This window comes from Haliaeetus leucocephalus, unplaced genomic scaffold (genome assembly GCF_000737465.1).
Source record: "Haliaeetus leucocephalus isolate CR32 unplaced genomic scaffold, Haliaeetus_leucocephalus-4.0 Scaffold656, whole genome shotgun sequence".
Lineage (NCBI taxonomy): Eukaryota > Metazoa > Chordata > Aves > Accipitriformes > Accipitridae > Haliaeetus > Haliaeetus leucocephalus.
In genome coordinates, this window is record NW_010973092.1 from 8224619 (window position 1) to 8232609 (window position 7991).

The following is a 7991-nucleotide window of genomic DNA, read 5'->3' on the forward strand; positions in this document are numbered from 1 at the left end:
CAAAGGATCCAGATCGCTGCTTGGAGGCTTTTCTGGATGTGTTGGCTTTTCCCTGAAATCATGCCTTGAACATGGCCACAGGCCATAACCCTGTGTAACAGCGGAGGGACTTTTGTTTTTGGTTGTTTTTTTTTCCTCCCACTTGCTTGTGCTGCTCATACATGGGATGAAAGCATCCCTGCCTGATTGCAGGGTCCACTGTTAAAGGTAGATAAATAGGAGCTCTTTTGTAGAGGTGTGTTTTTGCTGTTTCTGCATTGGTTGAGCCCAGGCTAGAGAGCATTGCCCTGTCCAAGGGGTAGTCCTTGCAGCAACTCTTGTGACTTTACGGCTGAATGTGTGTTTTGGACAGCTGATAAGCAGGAGCCAGGGCCCTGCCCCTGTCCTAGCAGGACCTTGGCTTGCTGGCAGCTTCCCTTCCCCCTCTTCCAAGTTCCTTGAAGAAAAAAATAGTGTATTGCTCTTTCAAAAGTGATGTTTTCATAGCTTCTTGGGGAGCCTTTATCAGCAGGCTTTCTCCACATGTGCTATCCTCTGTGCTCCTCAAAAGAATAAATCTTTCATCTGATCCTTCCCAGCTACTTCAGTGAATATCCTCCTCCCAGCAATAAATAGGATCCGTCAGGAGAAGGACCTGTACCTCTAACTGGAAAGAGCTTATGGAGTAATCTGTTTCAGCATCTGAAACCCTCCAGACTCCAGCAGCTCTGTGCAACGGGCTGTGCTTGCTGGCAGAGCCACCTGAGATGGGAAGGGGAAGGCGAAGGCATTCCCCTGGGGTGGTGTGTGATGTGCCAAGGGACCGGGTGTCCGCTCAGGTGATGGGTGCGTGCTTCTGGCTGCCTGTTCTCTGCTATAGGTGCTGTAGTGAAGCCAGGCACAGCTGTTGATGTCCCTTGTGGCTGTGAAAGCCAAGAACCATCAGGAAAATGCTCATTTTGCTTTTGCTTTGCCACCTGCGCTCCCTGGCAGGTTACAAAGTTAGGTGTTCTCTGTGCAGGTTTCCATTTGATAATGCTGGCCAGCAGGAGCATGGGGGTGACAGCAGCTAGCTCATTGTGTGGAACTTTGTACATCTCGTGAGCTCTTTATTCCTCACCGCTGTCTCTTAGAAGCCAATATAGAAGGTTATTTATGAGAGCAATACCTTCAGGTAAACACTGTCTCCTTCAAAATGTTTCTCACAACAAGTGGTTGAATTGAGGTAGGTTGCAAGCTGGATTGATGTTTAACTTGGGATACTAAGAAAATACTTCCTCTGTTTAGTTAAAGCAAACAAATCAAGAGGGGAGGGACCTTTTAAATATGATTCACACTGCAGCTGCAACCCATACTGACTTTTTTCTTTTTTTTTTTTTTCTTTTACAGATATATTTCCAACTGATGGCCAGTCTGGTATGTATTAATTAAAAATGGAGTTCTTAAAATCTTCCTCTCCCATGCCTTCCCTGCACTTCTCTTTCTGCAGAGACAGCGCTAACCAGATTTAGAAGACTGGTACAGGAATATGCAGCAGACATTAATTTAAAAAAAAACAAAAAACAAACAAACAAAAAAAACAAACAAAAAGAAAACACAATCCCCAAAACCAGAACAAACAAAAACTCATCAAAAAAACAAACCCCACACAAAAAGCCTGTCTAATATTTGGCCATTCCTACATGGCAGCGATATGTTTTATGCTTTCATGTAGTGATGACTACAACTGCTGGAAGGTTACTTTCCTCCTATACATTGTACCATTGCAAATTTGGGTGTCCAGGGTGAAAGATTTTGGAAACTGGTAGGTTTTGACCATCACACATAACTGAAAACATTGATGTGTCAAGATGCAACTGTAACTCAGAGTCACTGCTGTTAGTCTGTATGTTAGTTATATACAGCTTGATCTGTCCATGAACCTGAAGATGTATATTTCAATTTGCAATACTTTGAAAAGATGCAGACTTCCCCCTTGGCTTGTTTAGTCTGTGTGTTGCTGCTGAGTATCGCTATTAATGACAACCGAGATACACACTGTATGGCCATCAATGCAAGACTGATGAAAACTTCCTGGCCTCAGTAGTGCGTGCAGCCTCGCTAGGAGAGACCCTGCAGAAATGGATTGGGGCCCTAGGGAGGCGGGGGGAGGCTGCTCTGGGTGGAGGTCCCAAGTTAGGAGGGGATATAGTTTTTAAAAGCAGCTATCCATGATCTCAATTCTTGCTTTCCCAAACTGCTGGGAGCTCTTCATCCAGGTTGACGTTGTTGAAGAAGCAAGACTGAAGGAAAGGTTTATATTTTACCCAGTGATACAAAGACCAGTCAGTAAAATCCTGTTGTCTCAGATCTGTAGTGCCTTGTGGAGATGTCCTGTAGCAAAGGCACTGGGAATGGGGGTCAGTGGCTGGCTTGTCCTTGTGCGGCCTCAGACATGTCACTATGTCCACCTCCTACCTGCATCTTTGGCTTTGGAAAGCCGATTTCAGTAAGAGTAACTGGTTTTAAGTGGTCTGGTGTAACATTGGAGACAGTGTAATTTGACTTCATGAACTGAATAGAAGGCGGGAAGTCGTGTGTGTGTATGTGTTTCCAGAGCTCTAGCCAGCTAAGAGGCTGTGGTATATAACTAGATCCACTGGAGCATTGCAGAAGATGTTGAAGTAACCCAAGTAGTAATCCAACCCGTTTGTAAGTATTTTGACTTTCTCGTTTTCAGTACATGTGTGAGTGTGAAATACTAAGACTGATTTTGAAGGAGCAAAGGTATATTCCCATGTGTTGAGTTCATAAGAGGCTTTTCTCCACCCTGCTGAAGATCTGCCTTCATCAGCTGTTGGGTTTTGTCTGCCTGTGCTGCAGGCTTGGAGATGTCCTTTGGTTGGCACAACTCCATCCTCTGCCCTCCAGCTGGTTGGGGACCGCCGCAGCTGCCTCAGGGTGGGGCATGAGTGTGTGTCTGCAGCAGATAATAGCGTTTCAGTACGTGTGTGTTAGATGTCAATAGTGTTGCAGAAAACATTACCTACAGAGCTTGGGGTTTTTATACAATTCTATATTTTTAAGGAGATAAGTGAAAGCTTAAACAGGATTCCTCTTAATGATAGTGGCACAGGATGCTGCACAGTCCTTTCTCATGCCTTCTCCAGAAAAGCCTTAAAGCTGCTGCTGTGCTTTTTCTTCCCATGCACTAAGCTTGTCTGGGAGCCCTGCTATCTCAAAACACAGGGAAGTGTGAAGGCAGGGTAGCACCGCTGGTGGGGGGCAGCAGGCTTGCCTGGAGCATACCTGCTCCTAGCACCAGAGTTGTGCACTCCTGAGGCTGTTGGGTTTGACTCCCTCACCTCCCTTTCATCGCTGAGGTGGTTTAACAAGTTAATTTGCTAAAGTCTGTTACTGCAAATCACCAGAACTCCCATATCTATGTCAGTGCCTATTTTCTAAGGTTAATCTTGTAAGGCCAGGTGGGTCTGTATGGCTGGTTTCCCCTCTTGGTGAGAAGTCCACTGTTCTTCCGCCCAAGGAAGTGGTTAGCATAGTGATGGAGGATGCTGAGTTGCAGTAACAGAGTTGGGACTTGCATAGGTGGGGAGCCTGAGCCAAAAATCAGCCATTTTGTAGGCACAGTAGCTATAGCGTGCCCCAAAGCATGTTCCTGCTTGTTAGCGTATGGATGCTGGAGGCGTTCTGCCCTCAGCCTGGTGTCACATGCAAGCACTATGGAGGTGGAAGGGCAGCAGTGTTTGCGTCCCAGTTACCTAACAGCATTTGGAAATAAAGCTGTTCTCGGAGAGAGGCAACTGACTTTCTTTTCTGTCTAGCACAGCAGTTCTCAGTCCTCTCCTCTCCCACATCCAGTGACTAGGATTTGGCAGCTGCAGGGTGCTTTTCAGAAGAAGCCATTCAAACTTGTGATCCAGAGCTCAGGTGGAAAGCTGAGAGACTTCAACACCCTTGAGAGATGCGGGGCTGGGCTTGGCAGAGCAGAGGGATGGACTCATATTCCCTGCTTTTGCTGTTATACGAGGCCTATGAGGGCACATCTCCACCCGGACTTCTGTGGACATGTTGGCTGTGAACGCCTAACTCCTCTGTGAAGGTGCCAATGCCATCCACCTCCCAGGACTTGCTGCTGCATGGGGTAGTGAAGTTTGCTGCCTGCTATTTAAGGAAATACTTCGCTTGTTTTAAACGGATCTCCTGCTAGCTTCATGTGCTGTTCCTGTGCCCTCCTGGTATTGTACACTGCAGCCAGGCCTCATTCTCTCAGTGGTGGAGGATCCCAGCCTTTTTAGTCTCACCTCTTAAGGGGCTGCCCCTGGGTGATCTATTTAATTGCTTTTCTCTCTGCATCTGTAACACTACTGTGCCTTTGTTGAAATGCAGAGACCAGAGCTGTCTGCAGGGTGCAGCTGTGGATGCACTGGTGTTCAACAGAGCAGTGAGTGATGCTCTGTCTTGGTCTCACTGCTCCTGATTTTTATTTTTTTTTAATCTGCTGCTGTACCCTGAGCTGATCATTTTGGAGAATTGTCAGCAGTGGCTGAGGTATCTTTCTTGAGTTGTAAATGCCACTTTGAATTAAACACTATGAAATTTTCCATAAAGAGATATAGAGATGTGGGTGATGCTCCCACTGCAAGGAAGCAGTTTTTAATCCTTTATAAAGGATCTATAAATTAGGAGAGAAAGTGCTGCGTTGCAGTCTTTTGTAGCTGGGTATACCTGCCTCCTTTGGGAAGGCTTACTCTGATTAGGGTGGTTTTTACTCTTTTACATTGTGTATTGAGACAGGGGAGGCAGCCACCTGTAGCACTGGAATTACCTGGATTGGAGAGAGTGGTTTATGCAGCAGGATCGACATGATTGTGCACCCAGGAAAAAAGTTGGCAGCATTTGTTGCATCAAAGTTACTTCGAAAAATCTTGACTTTCATTGCATCTGGCTTAAGGTGGGGGGCATAAGTGAGGATATTGTGTCTTGTGCTTGGAGAGCATGCCCTGAAATCAGCTTGGCTGAGGTATAGTAATCCTTAAGCAGCAAAAAAGGAGCCTTTCTGCCTGCTCTCAAAAATTGCAAGAATGTTTGGCTGCCTTATTGTTTTCAAGGTCTTAATGCTCTCGATTCACCAACAGGAGGAAGCCCCCATACCTGTGCTTGGTTTAATCCAGGTGATTACGGGATTGTAGGATTTCTTCAGCTCATTTCTGGAGACACTGCTTAGTGGGTGACCTAGGTCTGGCCTCCCTGAATTCCTGGGAATGTTTGCTGCACTTGGTCCTACCACCAAATCACTATTGCTTTCCTCCCGCCCCAAGACATGCGGCTGGATTTCTGCCTGGTGGTGGCTTTGTCTTCCTTGGCCTCGCAAGCTGAGCTGCTGCTCAGTCTCCTTTCGTTATATGCGGTCGGGGAGGCAGGTTTGCAGCTGACCTGGTGCATACTTTGAGAGTCAGGTCTAGTGGTTGCTTTGCAGGTGGCCACTGCACAGGGGACATGCTGGTCCTGCAGACATCCCTTTGCAGAAGTAGCCAAAGTTGGGTACAGGAATCATAGTGGGGAGGAACTAAGAATGATGTTATTTAAATTGCATCACGGTCTACTTTCTGGAAACCCAGTCTCTGGCTCTCTTCTTTGAGATGATAAGTTTTCCAGAGGCATGTTTTGTGCAGAGTTTGCACCTTTGCCTTGTACGACCCCTCGCCCTCCTCCACTGGCACGGGCAATGGGAGCTGCACAGACCCCTGCTAGACAGCGCGAATGCTCAGAGCTGGAGGGTCTTGTGGCAGGCACTTGGCTCTCAATTCCTGTCTCTTTGTTGTTAAATATTTACGGTGAGTTGTACCAGATGCTTCCCAGGAAGGGTTTTGTCAGCTTCCAAGTCCCCAGATGCAGCTGCAGAAGAGGCTGACGGCCATTAAAGGGATCATGTCAGCACGACGCCCTGGGTTCGGCAGCGATGCGGTGACCTCTCCTTGCTCATGCTATGGGCACTGCCGGTTGTGCTGTCTCATCGGCCGCAGTGGGCTGTGCGCAGAGAGCACCCCTCTGCTGATGACAAGAGATTAATGATGTCTGGTCCTCAGGCTTTTTTTTTTTTTTTTTTTTTTAATTCTCCTTTGAAGCTCTTCCACTGCAGTGGGAGGGGGAGCGGGTGATGCTCTTGGCTTTTGTTGCCGCACACGTTTTTTCTGGGACCTTCTCTCCGCAGCAGTGGCACACGTGTGTGACGGCTGCACGCTGCCTTTGCTCCCTCTCTGTTCTCAGTGTGGCCGTGTCTGTCCTGTTCGCCCAGCTGCCCTGTGGAGAGGGGTGGGCTGATCCAGGTGAGGCAAACTCCCGTTGCCAGCTCTGAGCATCACCAGCCCTGGGCGTGCAGAGGCTGGCAGCCAGAGCATCGCTGCTGAATGCCACCTCTGCACTGGTCACGCTGGTCAGGTTCCCAGTGTGCCTCCAGCTTTCAAGATTAGGTCCAGGACCTTGGGCTGGGCCCTGTTTGTTGCTCTTGGTGCTTATCAACTTTTGTGGCTGACAAGGTGACCTGCTGTGCAGTGCTGAGGGTGGGATGGGAAGGTCCCCCCTGGCCCAGGCTGCGTGCTGGTCTGCCCCCCCCTTCCCCAGTTCAGCCCGTGCATGTGCATGCACCCCAGGCTCGCTCCCATGCCTCATCTTGGTGTTACAACTCCTGGCTGGATGAGGGACTTCCCAGGTGCCATGGAGGTAGGACCTCTGGAGGTGGCAGGTCGGTTCCTCCAAGGAGGGGCCAAGGGAGGGGCGGGCTTGCTAGGTCATCGTTTTTCTAACTAAATATAGTTGCCCGTGCTTTCATAAGGCTGGGATTTCTGCATCACGTGACTGTCTTATCCCTCCTGGCCGGCAGTGGGTCAGTGTAGGGGATCGTGTGTCTGAATGGGTAATAATTAACTGTTAACTAGCTTTTCATTAGAGCCTGGCAGAACAGGCAGAGTGGTGCAGCAGGGGTAAGCAGGAGTGGAGGAAACTGCTCCTGGTCCCTCCCGGAGGGTGGACAGCCCCCTTTAATTTGCAAATCAGTTGCCCCCAAAGGTGAGTGGGCTGGGTTTCTTTTTTCGCTGTGTTTTGTAAGGAGTTGCAAGTCCTGCCATGCCTTGTGTGTCTGTCCTTGCTGTCTTGTAGTTCCTGCTCATTTCACCCCTCCCTCTCCCCCCACCATTGTTGGTTTTTTTTTTCTTTTTTGTAGGTCCCAAACTATCAGCTGGTCTCCAAGCCGGCTTGGAGGAGAGCCTGACCCTCTGGCTCCTCCACGATTTGGCCTGCCTGCATGCCCTTGGGCCCCTGCAGCCTTGCCTCGGGCACCCTCCTCTCCCAGCGCCGAGGTGTCCTTGCTGAGCGGCAGCTGGATCAGCTCATGCCTTTTCTCAGGGGCCCCAGCCTGCTCATGACGGACTGACGCGGCATTTGACCGGGAGCGCTGCTGGCTTTTCCAGCCCTTCTCCCTGAACCATTTAACCTGACAGAGTGTTTGCAAGTGTCCTCAGAGGCTTTTCTCTTTTCCACTGGCTAAATGTTCTGCTGTCTGGAGACTTGTCTGCACCAGACAAGCTGGGTCAGGCACTGGTGCTGGAGTAGCCTGTCCTGCAGGGGTGGTGGGGTGATGGGTGCCTTTCTCCCTGCTCAGGGAGAGCAGGGTGGCTCAGCAACTGGGGGGCCTGAACCAGCCCAGCTCCCTCGTTTTGACAGTTTCTGGAGTCCGGTCAGCTGGGTGACCTTGGCTGCATCCCTACTGCAATGCCTCCTGGGGTCTGGGAACCACTGGCTTTCCCAGGAGACACCCCTTCATTTAGGGCTCAGTTTTCCTTAGAAAACCAGGGGGCTTCCTGTGCTGTCTCATTCTGCGTGAACCTGGTGTCCCAGGGATCGGTGCGGTGGTGTGAGCGTGGATTGTGTGTCAAAAGTTTCCTAGAAATCCTCTTCAGGGAAGAGCGTTGCTTGAAAAGGTGGTGGAAAGATGTCACTTGGCCTTGAGAAAGATC